We start from the raw sequence: 14,120 nt of genomic DNA, 5'->3' as shown, positions 1-14,120 counted from the left end.
TCGAATCGGATAAGATAATTTTTGTCCAGTATTTGTCCAATACCAATCAGTTGATGTATTTCCAATTGGATTTATGCCATCAGATAGTATATGTATTCCCCAAAGCTCATAGACAAATGGATGATTTTTAGCCATATTAAGGAAATGCTCAGATTCAGCTAATGTCTCAAATGATGCTAGCTGTAGATCAAATGAACTGCAGATTAATTTGGCTTTAAACCAGTTGGCTTTTAGGAATTTGGATATTAAGTATGTTTTTTGATATTCTGATCCTTTATCGGTGAAGCCACCTAGGAATATAATATTTTATAGGATGTATCACTGTGGACATAATCAATTCCTTACGATATCGTCCTATCCTCACAAATGCAACATCTCTTACAGGATCTTGAGCTACACAAGCTGAAGATTCCTCTAAATTGTCACTTAAGCTATCACAAAAGACACAGACTAGAATAATACTAATCAATTTGATTCCTTTCATAATTCTGACAGACAAAATTGAAGTTTAAAGACCGGTAGCTTAAATTGAACTCGAAAGATTAATTGTGAATGCAACCAAACACTTCATATGATATCAACAATGAAAAATGTGATTAGATTAAACAAAGTTTTCAACACTGCTTTCTACGATCGGAACAATTTGTAGTTGTCCACCTAACAGTCAAGAGGACAGTAAAATTGGAAATATTCGGCGTCACTTGATGCTACCATTTATTTGCCCCACAATTTAGGTAAGGGGATGGAAAGAAGCTGTCGATAGAGATAGTATCATGCTTGGAATTGGTAATTGGCAAGCCAGCTTCAAGCGCTGACATAGGTAGGCCATGGATCACACTTGATCTGTACGGCCAGCAAAGGAAATAAGTAAGTTTAGAAAAAGCAAGTGGATGGGTGTCGGACGCGGGAGTGTGCTGTTTATAAGACAGTAAATTTAAGCCTAAGTGACGTCACTTGTAACCTGCCGGCTGTAAATTCAAATTTATCGAAAAATACTCAATACATTATCACATAATCTAATATATTTGTGAGCCTTAAGCTCTAATTTATCAATTCAATTGATCCTAACAGGAATAAAGTAATCAACTCTTTGACACACGAATGGTAATTGCTCATTTTGACAGTTAAAATCATTAAATCCAAGATTGTATTGTTCATGAATAACAATTGATACGCAATATTCATATTCATTTTGAAAATTTGGTTCATTTACCCTCCAAGGTAGGGTAAAGGGTATTTTTTCTCCAGTATCTGTCCAATACCAATCTGTTTTTGACAATGGAGTTTGAGTCATTCCATCAACAAAGATATGAGGATGAGCATATTTTGATTTTATAAATTCATCATCTTTGGCAATATTGATGAATAATTCAGCTTCGGTTAGTGTCTCAAATCTCGCTAGTTCTAGTCCAAATGACTTACAAATTGCTTTTGCTTCAAAAAAGTCACCAATGGCATGTCTAGACACCAAATATGTTTTTTGATATTCAGCACCATTGTAAGTAAATCCTTCTAAATTTATCGATGATTTTCATTAATTATGAGACATTAAAGGATGGGAAATTGTGTCTTACTGTATGTCCCTATTCTCGCAAAAGCCACATCTTGGAAAGGACTTGTGCCTTCACAGAATGATGGATTGTCACTTATAATTGTTGGAAAATGAATTTCCAAGAGAAAAATCACAACAGCTACTTGTATGGCTTTCATTATACTGAAGGATTAAATGTGTTTATGACAATTGTAAGCTATACGGAGTTATCGAACTGTATGCTGATTATGATTAGATTATCAATACTAACAAATCGTTTGTAAAGTAAAAATATGTCAAGTGGTGTGTCCAAAAAGTATTTATTATTTAGTCTAATGGTGGTAACAGGGGTGTATTCAGGGAGAGTGAGACTTTGGGGTTTTGGTGAGGAAGGGGACGGAAGTATTGGGGATGAGATGTGCCATTTTGTTACGCGTCAAACCAGGATTTTTGAGAGTCCTGACTACAAAAGTTCAAAAGAGCGCCTCTATTTTTTATTGGATGCGCCTCCACTAGAGTCCAGACTTCACACTGGAGTCCCACCAACTCTGCGTCAAACAATGAACATTTGTGCTACGTATTAAGTATTAAGAACATTTATTATCATTAAATCATTATTGAACATCCAATTCAAGTTCTTACAGGAACAAAAAGGTCAATTCTTTGACATAAAAATGGCTGTAAGCCTAAAGTACATGAAAAATCATTGAATCCCAATGTACTAGGCTCATGAGCTGAAATGGCAAGGCAAAATTCACCCTGATTTAAAAAGTTTGGTTCCCCTCTTTGCCATGGCATAGAAAATGATATTTTAGTTCCAGTGCTTGTTAAATACCAGTCTGTCGATGGTCCTGGTGTTGGAGAGATTCCATCGACCAGCATGTACAACGGTCCGAATGAGTTTACAAATGGATGATTTTTGGCCATATTGATAAAGTAATTAACTTCTGACAATGTTTCGAATGTTGCCAGCTGTAAATCAAATGAGCTGCAGATTGATTTAGCTTTAAACCAGTTGGTTCTTAGGAATTTGGATACTAAGTATGTTTTTTGATATTCTGATCCTTTATCGGTGAATCCACCTAGGAAATATAATGTTTTATTGGATGTATCATTATAGACATAATCAATTCCTTACGATATCTTCCTATCCTCACAAATGCAACATCTCTTCCAGGATCTTGAGCTTCACAAGCTGAAGATTCCTCTAAATTGTCACTTAAGGTCTCACAAACGACACAGACTAGAATAATACTAATCAATTTGATTCCTTTCATAATTCTGACAGAAAAAAAGTGAAGTTTAAAGACTTGTAGCTTATATTGAACTTGAAAGATTGATTTTTATGCCTTTATTGACAATTTACAGTACATTAGGTTATATGGGAATTAAAATTGATAAGATTAATGACACTTGGAAGCAGAGTTGGCAAAAAGCTGATTTTTGTCCTAATTCATGCTTCCAACATCAACAAAATAATCAATTCTTTGACATATAAATAAAGTTTCATTATCCTGGCATGGATTATCATTAAATCCCACATCATAATCCTTATTAAGGTAAACAGTTAGGCAATATTCCACATTATGTAGGAAATTAGGTTCTAATTCCCGCCATGGTATGTCAAATGCTATTTTTTCACCAGTTTTTGTCCAATACCAATCAGTAGTTGAGTTCGGTGTTAAAGTCATTCCGTCAACAAAGAAAAATGGACGTGAATATGCATTTAAAAATTCATTTCCTTGATTAACATCCATGAATACTTCAACTTCGGCTAGAGTCTCAAATGTGGCTAGTTCTAACCCAAATGACTTGCAGAGAGCTTTAGACATGAACCAATCAGCCTCAGTGAATTTAGACACAAAGTAAGTCTTTTTATATTCAGCACCATCGTAAGTAAATCCACCTGGATTTTAATTATGTATTTATCAGTAACGGAACCAATAAAATATTCATAAATCTCTTACTGTATGTCGATAACTTAACAAATGCCACATCCTTAAGTGGACCTGAACTCTCACAATATGACCCGTCTGTGGACAATCCACTTAAACTTGCACAAAGTGATAAAATTGATAGCAATTTTGTTAAACCTGTCATTTTAAGCTTATGACTTAATTGGAACTGTATAATTTTATTGACCGTTCAGTTGAGCGCTGCTTTGATAAGATTAGGTAATCTTATTAAGGGTTCAGCTATGATAGTCTGAAAATCAACATAAAAAATAATAATACTGAAGATTTTCAAGCATTTTTCGTGAGTCGAAGTGGCTCGGTAGCCGAATGGCTTAGTGCTTCGGTACCTAATTATTGGAACTCCAACCCTGAGATCGTGGGTTCGAGACTCGGAAGGAGAACTTATTCAATTGTCCTTTTTCGAATCATATTTAGTTGATACGCGAATTTACAGCCTTCCTTTGTTGGCTACAGACAGTAATGTCATCAAAGGAATGGGGGATAATAAAACAGATCATTGATCGTAGTACGGACTTTGATATAAGCAAACCTATTAACCTAACTATTTTATGCATTATAGGCATATTGAGTGTAGAGATGTCTATTAGCGCACCTTCACTGGTCAAGCAATTATTAGCGGCAAATGGTCCTGAACATTTAAAGGTATTCATTTAAGCTATAAGCCATATATAACATATTTTTCCCAATTCATGGAAGCATATTTAGATGCCAAGTATGTCTTTTGATATTCACGGCCATCATTTGCAAACCCATCTACAAAGGTTAAATTCTTGAGGAACTTTTACAATGAATTTAAAGAATGATCTTACGATATGTCCCTAACTTCGTGAATGCAACATCATGCACTGGATCTTTACTTTCACAGAATGAATTATCACAAAATGTTAAGGAACTATAAAGTGTCAATAAGAATATTAACGTATGTCTTGTCATTATTAAGTTCGCTTAAGTACTGTAGATATTAGTAGGCATATTGATGCGCTTATCTGCTTATTTTATGACAACTGATAATTCCAAAAAATGTGATAAGAATTGTATTGGTAAAGATGCGATCCTCTTGCTAAATATTTCGATTTAAGTCAGGTGTATAAGCCCTTGAATTACTAATCGTTAGTAGGAGGACGCTAAAAAAGCATTCCTTAAAGTACAACTGTTTAGAAGCCGAGAAGAATACTTGAAAAACCTTTAACTATTCAGATAATTGAGATCCAGAGCTGCCCGTAGAGCGTTTCGCGGCCACTGGTCGTTTAACGAGTGAGGGTGCGCCAGACCACGGCACTCAATTTACCTACATGGATGAGATACACTCCGTGGATGACGTTATTAACAGCTTATTGTCTCTAACTTACAATGGGAGGCTATAAGCCTTGTTTCCATTGCATATGATTCGAAACAGATGAAAAAGCTTCTCCGGCCGAGTCTCGAACTCATAACCGATTGGTTTATTATAAAATTATTAATATAGTGACTGCGTCACTATTATTAAGCATCGAAGGACGAAACCATTTTGCCAACGACTATGAAATACTTAAAGCTATACAAAATGCACAAATTATTGCAAAATTTCAATTTTTATTGTCTTTAAATCATTATTGAACATCCATTTTAAGTTCTTACAGGAACGAAAAGGTCAACTCTTTGACATACAAATGGATGTAAGCCTGCAGTACATGGAAAATCATTGAATCCCAATGTACTAGGCTCATGGGCTGAAATAGCAAGGCAAAATTCACCCTGATTTAAAAAGTTTGGTTCACCTCTTTGCCATGGCATAGAAAATGATACTTTAGTTCCAGTTTTTGTCCAGTACCAGTCTGTAGATGTCCCTGGTGTTCCAGACATTCCATCGACCAGCAAATGCACCGGTCCAAATGAATTCACAAATGGATTGTCTTTGGCCGTGTTTAAAAAGTTAAAAACTTCTGATAATGTTTCGAATGTTGCCAGCTCGAGATCAAATGACCTGCAGATTAATTTTGCATCAAACCAATTAGCTTTTACATATCTAGGTATCAAATATGTCTTTTGATATTCAGTTCCACTGTCAGTAAAACTTCCTATTTAATAAAATTACTTTGAAATATAATTATGATAAATTATATCTGAATTCTTACGAAATCTTCCGATTCTAACAAATGCAACGTCCCTTACTGGACCATTACTGTCACAAGTTGACGTGACTTCTTCTTTATCTAAATCATCACAATTTATTCTCAGATAGAAAAATTGAAGAATCAAAAATACAAAAATTATCCTTGCTGATTTCATTTTTGCTTTGTCTTCGCTGATATCAAAGACTGACTAAAGTATTTTATTCATCAATACTCAATTTAAGTACCAATGCATTTATCTGAAGTATTAAAAACACATAAATTATTCTATTGATATGATAATCTGATTTTTATCTAATTTCTTAGTATTTTGTATTGGTTTTTTGAGGTGAATTCGGTCATTTTTGATATGGGAACTGTTACTACACAGGGTATTTCAATTAAATGAACCTAGCCACAATTTGTGCAGCACATCCAGTCTAACATATTAGAATACCACTGCTGGTTATTCGCTAGATCTCTCGAAATTTGAATAAATCCTAAATTAACTTGAATTTTTGTTGAATTTCAAAGGAAAGTTGATAGAAAATTCTCAAAGGATTTGTTAATCTTCAACCTTGCTACATGTCTATTTAAAAGGAATTCACCAAATTGATTAATCAATCAATTTCAATCAAGATAGGCTTCGGCTTTCATAAATTGGAATTTTGTTTGCGGCGATCAAGCCGACTATTAAGCAGTAGTTATATTTAGAACCACACATTGTTGAACTGGAGTTTTGAACAACGTTAGATTCAGAGTGTGGCCGTCTCAAATTCGAGTTTTTTGACATTAGATTGTCGAAAAATTCGAACATTTCGAACTCAACTTATTTTAAAATACAAATTTCCGTTACGAAGAAAAATAAAAGTAACGGTCAAAAAAATTTGAATATTAACGACAAAATAGTTTTTTGAAAACAATTACCGGTCATTTTTGAGAAAGCCACACTCTGGTTAGACTAAAGAACGAACCAGAAAATTGAGGAATATTGACAAAAAAAATCCTTTAAATATCTTTTATTAAGTTTATTTAGTTTGTTCTTATGGGAATAAAATAATCAATTCTTTGGCAAATAAATGGAAATACGTGATCTTGACAGGGAGCATCATTAAATCCAATCGGTCTTGTATCTTGAAGCCAAACTGTAAGGCAGTATTCTTTATTGTTCACAAAATTTGGTTCAGTTGGTTGCCAAGGAATATTGAATGATATTTTTTCACCACTCTTTGTCCAATACCAATCCGTGGTTGAGTTAGGCGTTAAAGTCATTCCGTCAACCAAAAAAAAAGTCAAACTGTGTGACTGCATATATGGATGATTGTAAGCAATATTGAGAAAAGTTTGCAATTCCGTAAAAGTCTCAAATGTTGCCAATTCAAGATCAAATGACTTGCAATGAATATTGGCACCAAACCAATGAGTATAGGCATGTTTACTGGCAAAATACGTTTTTTGGTATTCAGCTCCATTGTCAGTGAAACCACCTGGATAATAAAATTCATTTAAAGTCATAATTAAGGTACATTATCTGAGGATGCTTACGATATCTTCCTAGTCTAACAAATGCAACATCTCTCACAGGAATAGTATCATCGCAAATGGATGTTTCTGGAAATTCTTCATTCAAAATTTCGTAGAAAATCGATGCAAAACTCAATAAAAGTAATAAAGCTGCAATTGCTTTCATTTTCAATCTTATACTGAACAATTTTTGAATAGAGTTTAAAAGTCTTGGTTGGTGTTGATTACGATATCTGATTGAAATTAATCAATTTTCTTGGAATTGAATTGAATACTCAATCAAAATAGCAATACTAAGTATAATAATTTAAAGTGGCTGTTCGTTTATCAGTTTTTGTGTAGCTTAGCCGATTGGCATACATTAACATGTTGATAAGGCGGTAGTATAATTAGATCTTGGTTCTATAAGGCCATATTAGTATTTATACTCATAAAGTAACAGTCCAGAAAAGGCATACGGCGTAAAAGTGACCAAAAAGCGGCACCAGGCCATCTTGACTCTGGCCATGGTTTAGATTTGATGAAATCCGGTCTCAATCCTGAGCAGAGCTGGAAGTCGATTCGGATTTTTTATGGAAAAGTCAACTCAAGTCGACCTGACCCGTCAGCATTCAAGTCCACTTCAAACTCTGATCCAGAGTTAAGTTCACTCGACAGTCAGTCCAAGCTTGCTTCAAGTCGAATTCTTCTAGAATACCACCAGAAGGCTTGACAGTTGGTCAGCTTAGGAATCAAACTTTGTCTTCCCAATTCAGCTTAGCTAATTCATATTGCACATAAAAATTAACACTATTGTCTCAAAATCCATTCAAACCTTAACAAACGATATCTTTCATGCAAAATTTTGAATGCCATTCATCAGTCAGCTATTGATGTTATCGATTAATAAACAAAATATTCATCATGTGTGAAAATTAGCAAATAATAGACAAATGATGAACTTTATGACATGAATAATGAATCGGACCACATCAACACGTTTGATTTATGCTGTAATCTGCTCAAAGTTGATGAAAATAAGATTAATGAATTCTAAATGTCGACCAAAGGTGCGTGTGAAAATGCGTAAGATTAAGCATTGTTGGAATTACGATTTTCGCAATAATTTTCTGATGCCTTTTTTTGGGATGAAATTTTACGCGTGTTATGGTCATTAAAAGACAATTTAGACATCCGACTGTGAGGAATTGGAAGTAGATTTTTTTTGTTAGATTTTGAGGAAATTGTGAGTTTTAAAATTTGATGGTTTTTGGATGTGGTTTGGTAGTTTAGTGGAAATTAGAGTGTTTAGTCATATTCAGAGATTGAAGTCGGTATGGAATCGATATTTCCATACATAATCCGATACAGCTTCAAGCTCTGACTCATAAGTAAGTGAATCTGCCCATGAGAGGTTAAGGCGTCTATGGCCGAGTTGCTAGAGTGGCTATGCAACAACCAAAAGCCTAAAATCCACTTAGTTTTATGAGGACGTGAGTTCAATTCCCATCGACAGATGCTGTTGATAGAGATGGTAATGAACTTGGCATCGTTAATTGTGTCAAGCGGTTGCCAGTAATAGAGCCAGCTTCAGACGAAAACTAATGGAAGCCATGGATCACAATTGAAATGTACGATCAGCAAAGTAAGTAAGCAATTAAAAGTTCGATTCCCACCAGAAGCCAATCAACAAATCATTACAAACTCTACTGGCGATTCATCAAATACTTGCTCGACATTACAATGGATTAGGATGTGACAATACAATGCTATTGAACATCCCATGATACCCAAGCTACCTCACACATATCCAAGATTCATATCTGCCTACAAAGCGATTACCGAAAGCACATCAAATTCGAGAAATTTCTCTACACAAATTTCACTCGACACATGCTTAAGTCATAAATTGACATGAGAATGCCTCTAAAATTAACAATATTGTCCAATCGTCATTATTTCCCATCCACATGAAGGCACAAATTCCTCCTTATCAACAATCTCCATTATTCAATCACTTTCTTTAATAAATATAAATTGAAAGCACTTACTGCTGGTTTTCCATACACATCCACATAATCATCATCCTCAATTACTGACCTTTAGTGCCAGAAGACAAAATACCGAAAATAAAACATGAGCAAGCTGGCTTCGTTTAATTTAAGTTGAAGAAGAAATATTTTTCTTATCAGATCATGAAGGCATGAGCATCGGAACAACTTTCATTTGTAATGCATCAGTACAGCAAATGGCGAGTGTCGTGCTTGGAGTGACTTGCTGTTGGCGCATCTTTTGGAATGGAAGTGGGCGGGAAATATTCTTATGTGGATTGTTTGTATTTCCAGGTATTTTGGGTATTACGGCAACATACCCGAGCGGCACACGATTTTCGTGGCAGCCACATGGCGACCACATGGCAACTACACGGAAGTCACGTGGCAACTACATGAAAGTCACATGGCAGCTACACGAAGTCACAAGGCGTCTACATGAGAGCAACATGGCGATTACATGAGAGCCACATGGCGACTACATGAGAGCCACATGGCGACTACATGAGAGTCACATGGCGACTACATGAGAGCAACAAGGCGTCTACATGAGAGCCACAAGGCGTCTACATGAGAGCCACAAGGCGTCTACATGAGAGCCACATGGCATCTAAGAGAGAATTTTTACAGTGATTAACATAAAAATTGCCCTTCGGTGCCATATAGCAGCCACTTGTGTCGGCATCCATGAGTTTTTTTGTGCCGATCGGAATCAATGCCACACAAATGATGACATTATTAATCATAATTGATGTCCATCCTGACTCTATAATTTTCTTTATCGATTAATGACGTATAATTAACTTTCAAATGTAACTTCATGATTATTATCGGCATCAACCTATCAATTATGGATGTTCAATCACAATATCTTAATCTGTGTCAAGACAAACCGATCATATGGACATCAATCCATTCCATTCAAATCCAGCTAATGTCTTCAACTCCATTTGAAATGTCACTCACATGAAATTTTTTATTTATTCTTCTGTCTTCATCATAATTCCCTTGATGACGTAATTAACAAACATCATAGTCATGCATAATTTTTTTGTGGTCTTCTTCTTTGTCGTTTCAACTGTCTTTCAAACCTTATTGTGAGGCGAGATTTTTACGCAGCATGAATATCGTGTGAACTGTTTTTATAGTGAATTACTTTTTGAAAAAAAAAGAAGTACTTGACCGAGTGTAAAAAGAAATTAAAAGCTGAGAAGTTGATGTGGATGGAAGTGATTGATAATTTATTGTGAACATGCGCGACAACGAATGTCAAATGGGTTGATTGCTTTGTTTGTTATTTTTTTTATGTGTTTGATTGTTTTTTAAAAAAAGTTTTTGAGTAAATTATGCTTTTTAATGGACAATTGAGTGGATTTCTATTGTGAGCATTAGTCATAGTGCTTTAATGTATTGAAAATGTGAGAAAATCATCCTTTTTGGTTCCAATTTTAACTATTTTGTATTTGACTTACAATTTAACGGACAAACTGAATTTAAATTTTCGCATCTTTTGTTAGTAGCATGCCCTTTGTTTTTCTTTTGATTTTCAGTCAAAATTTCAATTTCACACAGTAAACATCGCAAAAATTTACATTAATTTAATTATTAGACATTCAAACTCTCTGTTTATCGACACCAGAATCAAAACATTGAATTGCAAGCTACATTCAAGGAAATGGCAAGAATTCACAAACATTTTACCATAAATAATTGAAAAATGTTTAGTATTCATCTTCCTAAGCTATTTACATTACAATTTCACTGCCGAGGTATCGAATCAAATTATTTTACACAAACAACAAGCAATTCTAGCACTAAAACAGGTTATATTTGTGAATTTACAAATCGATCGCTTAAATCTTCCAATTTCTTAAAACATTTTCAATACCTTAGGGCACGATGATGCTGCATTCATCTCTTAAAAAGCGCAATCAATAAGAAGCCGGAACGAAGATTTTTGCATTTTTGGCATCAGAAGAAGCAAAGTCAGTCGCATTTATGGGAATAAATGAACTTTTGGCGAATGAAGACGGAGAGAAAGTCGCAAGCGGAGAAGATGAATAAACATGATGTCAACGAGCCATTACAGTTGAAGCCATGAGATGCTATTTTTCGACAAAATGAATAATTGAATTTTCCGTTAAGTACTGCTTTAATATTATTGTAAGCAGTTCATAAGAGGGAATTAGTTATGACTATAGAAATTATTTGCGGTGCTGGAAAATTTCTTTTATTTCCACATAATTGCTGGCTAAGATGAGAAACTGTGTGCTGCTTCAATTCATCAATGTGCTGTACTTAAAGGTTAAACAATATGTAATGCCTCAAATGGTCAAAAAAAGCTATAAATTATGTAAGGAAATCTTGTCAATCTATTACTTTTTTGCGTGTAAAATGTCCAAGAGCATTAACAGATTGATGCGAAATTGACAACATTAATGTTTATGACATGATTGATGCTTAACATGATTGACTTTTATGGACATAAAAAAAATTTGCAAATTTGTGCTAAATGTTCGCAATAATCAGGCGATTTGTAGACGGATCGAGTTAGGTTGTGAATTGATATAGCTTCATAAGTCACTGAATTTCTTATCTTTTTGCATAATTTCTCTTTGGTTTCATATGTGCGCATCTTTATGATCTGATAAGATGCTTGAATGTTTTTATGGAATTCTTCGATATCCACTAGGGGCCATTCAAAAATTATGTCAATTTAAGATGGATTTTTCGTTCTTTTTCTCGAGCCACGCAGAGTGCTGACAGCATTTGGAATCCACGTGGCTTCCAAATGAGCTGCCAAGTAAAGTCGCATATCGCTTAGGTCAGTGGTGAGCAACCTCTGTGTCACGGCACACTAAAATACTGCCAGCAAAAATTCAGAAAATGCCATGAACCGGTATGTTTTGTGCCACGAAAAACACAAGGTTGGTCACTACTGTCTTAGGTGCACCTATAGCGCCTTAAAGCCAACAAATGCTAGGAATCATGTGCTTTGCTAGGAATTTTGGGGTATATTGGGATATTTGTCTCGACAATCTCCAGTAAAATGAAGGAAAGCTATGAGCTCTACTAAAGGAAGGAGGGTATGACCCCCAAACCCCTCTTAACCTTAAAAAGGCTCTCCTAGACATCACTTCCCGAATAACCCCAAATATGAAACGCGAAAATATTTTCTTCTTGCCATTCGCTATCACCATTGTATTCAGTTCCATTTTTTTATTATTTGCATTTCTTTTGTACGAATTGGCAGAAAAGAAGACATTCAGCATGATCATAGCTGTGCTTAATATAATCAAGTAAAAGTTTTCAGCATTTCATTAACATTATTTCTTATATATAGACATCCCAAAAAATATATATTTTTTATGAGCTATTTTGACATATATTCATATATATTTTCTGTGGTTTAGATCAAAGGTTCCTGTTCACATGCGGATTGACTTTTCATTTCATGTGATGGAATAATTGTTTCACAGACCTACCTGAGAGATAAGCGAAAGTTTTTTTTTAACACATGTTTGGACGATGGATGTGAGGTGTTGAATGTGAGATATTACTGGTAGGAAAAAGGTCAAGAATTGTTGTGGATGAGGTAAGATGAGGTTGTGTGACTTATGGATGGAGGCTGTTGATAGAGATGGTATTTCACTTGGGATTGAGAGTTTTATACAGTAGAAGCTGGCAATAGAGCTTCAGACACTAGATCATTCGGTAAGCCTCGATCGAAACCGTACACGATATATGGTTCATGGTATTTCCGAAAAATGTAGGGGGAAAAATGAGGGACACTGGTGTGCCGCGGCACACAGGTTGCCCACCACTGGACTAGATTCTTCTTACGATTTCGAGCTTTGGTCAAAACTAGATCAGAGTTGCAACAGGCATATGCCAGAACCGTACAATTTCTTGATAATTTGTATGGTTTTGCAAGAAAAGCCATTCACATTGTTAAGGAATTGTACGGTTTTTACCTATACCAGATGCCTGTTCTGCAACTCTGGACTAGATTAGGACTCCATCTCAACTAATCTACCCTTAATTAGTCACATTTAAATCATTTTCAGTTCATAAACATCCACAACATCACCAAAGTCTGTTGAACCCCATAAATCTTAAGCAATCCACATATTGATTGATGTTATGTGCTCGCCTGTCATTTTCCCTCAATGTGAATCCCCAGACTCATCAAAAATTGCTTAATAATTTCACTCAAAAATTGTTATTTTTGTTTGCTGAACAACAATCATCCACAGACTTTTATGACATAAGATCTTTTGTTGATTTTTTTCATTTTTATGCTGAATAATTTCTTCTTAAATGGAAAATTATGATCATAATAGTTGAAATTGATAGGCTGTTATGATGCTCCAAGTGTACTTCTTGTTATTCCTCATTTACATCACCCACTTCATACCTTTTATGTCCATTTCAAATCAATTATATCTATTACCAGTTTACAAATTGAGCCATAAAATCCAGCACTTTAAATGACTTTATAAAGCAAAATTATCATTACACTCCATAGAAAATTGCTGCATTAGTCGATGAAATGGAAAATGACGACGAGCACGGAAGAACACCCACAAAATGTCCAAAATGATGAATGGAGGTTCACACTGTGCGACGAACATATTGCATGAGCATGTAAACCAATTAATTTTTTATGTTTTATGTTTAGGAATAGCTATGCTTAGTGTAAAAAGAGGTGTAGACGGGATTATTGTTAATTTGAACTCGGAACTGTGAGAGTTATGAATGGTTTAAAGGAGGATGTGGAATTGATTAAAAAATATATACAGATTTATTGCCGAGCAACAGGAAGTTTGCATAGACAGTATGCTTTCTTGAAATCCCGGTTCCATAAATTTTTGGAATCCCATTTTTCGGAATCGGGATATCTCCACTTTATCGTAGGAGTTTTGGATATTTGCTTACTCAATTTCGAATAATTTAATCGAATTACCAT

The 14,120-nt window shown here is 34.9% G+C and overlaps 1 protein-coding gene and 1 long non-coding RNA gene across 2 annotated transcripts in view; both read right to left on the bottom strand.

Moving 5' to 3' along the window:
* Positions 1–14,120, bottom strand: part of LOC139100985 (uncharacterized) — a 45,081-nt gene that overhangs the window by 14,223 nt on the left and 16,738 nt on the right. The window lies entirely within an intron of this gene.
* On the bottom strand, positions 6,611–7,282 carry LOC139100940 (uncharacterized). The gene is made up of 2 exons (XR_011545492.1): positions 7,143–7,282; positions 6,611–7,084 (listed from the first exon to the last, which is right to left on the bottom strand). It is a non-coding gene; the product is annotated as an uncharacterized lncRNA (long non-coding RNA).

The sequence above is a fragment of the Chironomus tepperi genome, unplaced genomic scaffold, assembly GCF_022539635.2.
Source record: "Chironomus tepperi strain 1889 unplaced genomic scaffold, CSIRO-AGI_Ctep_v1 contig_8, whole genome shotgun sequence".
NCBI classification, from domain to species: domain Eukaryota; kingdom Metazoa; phylum Arthropoda; class Insecta; order Diptera; family Chironomidae; genus Chironomus; species Chironomus tepperi.
This window is presented reverse-complemented; position numbering and strand designations above follow the sequence as displayed.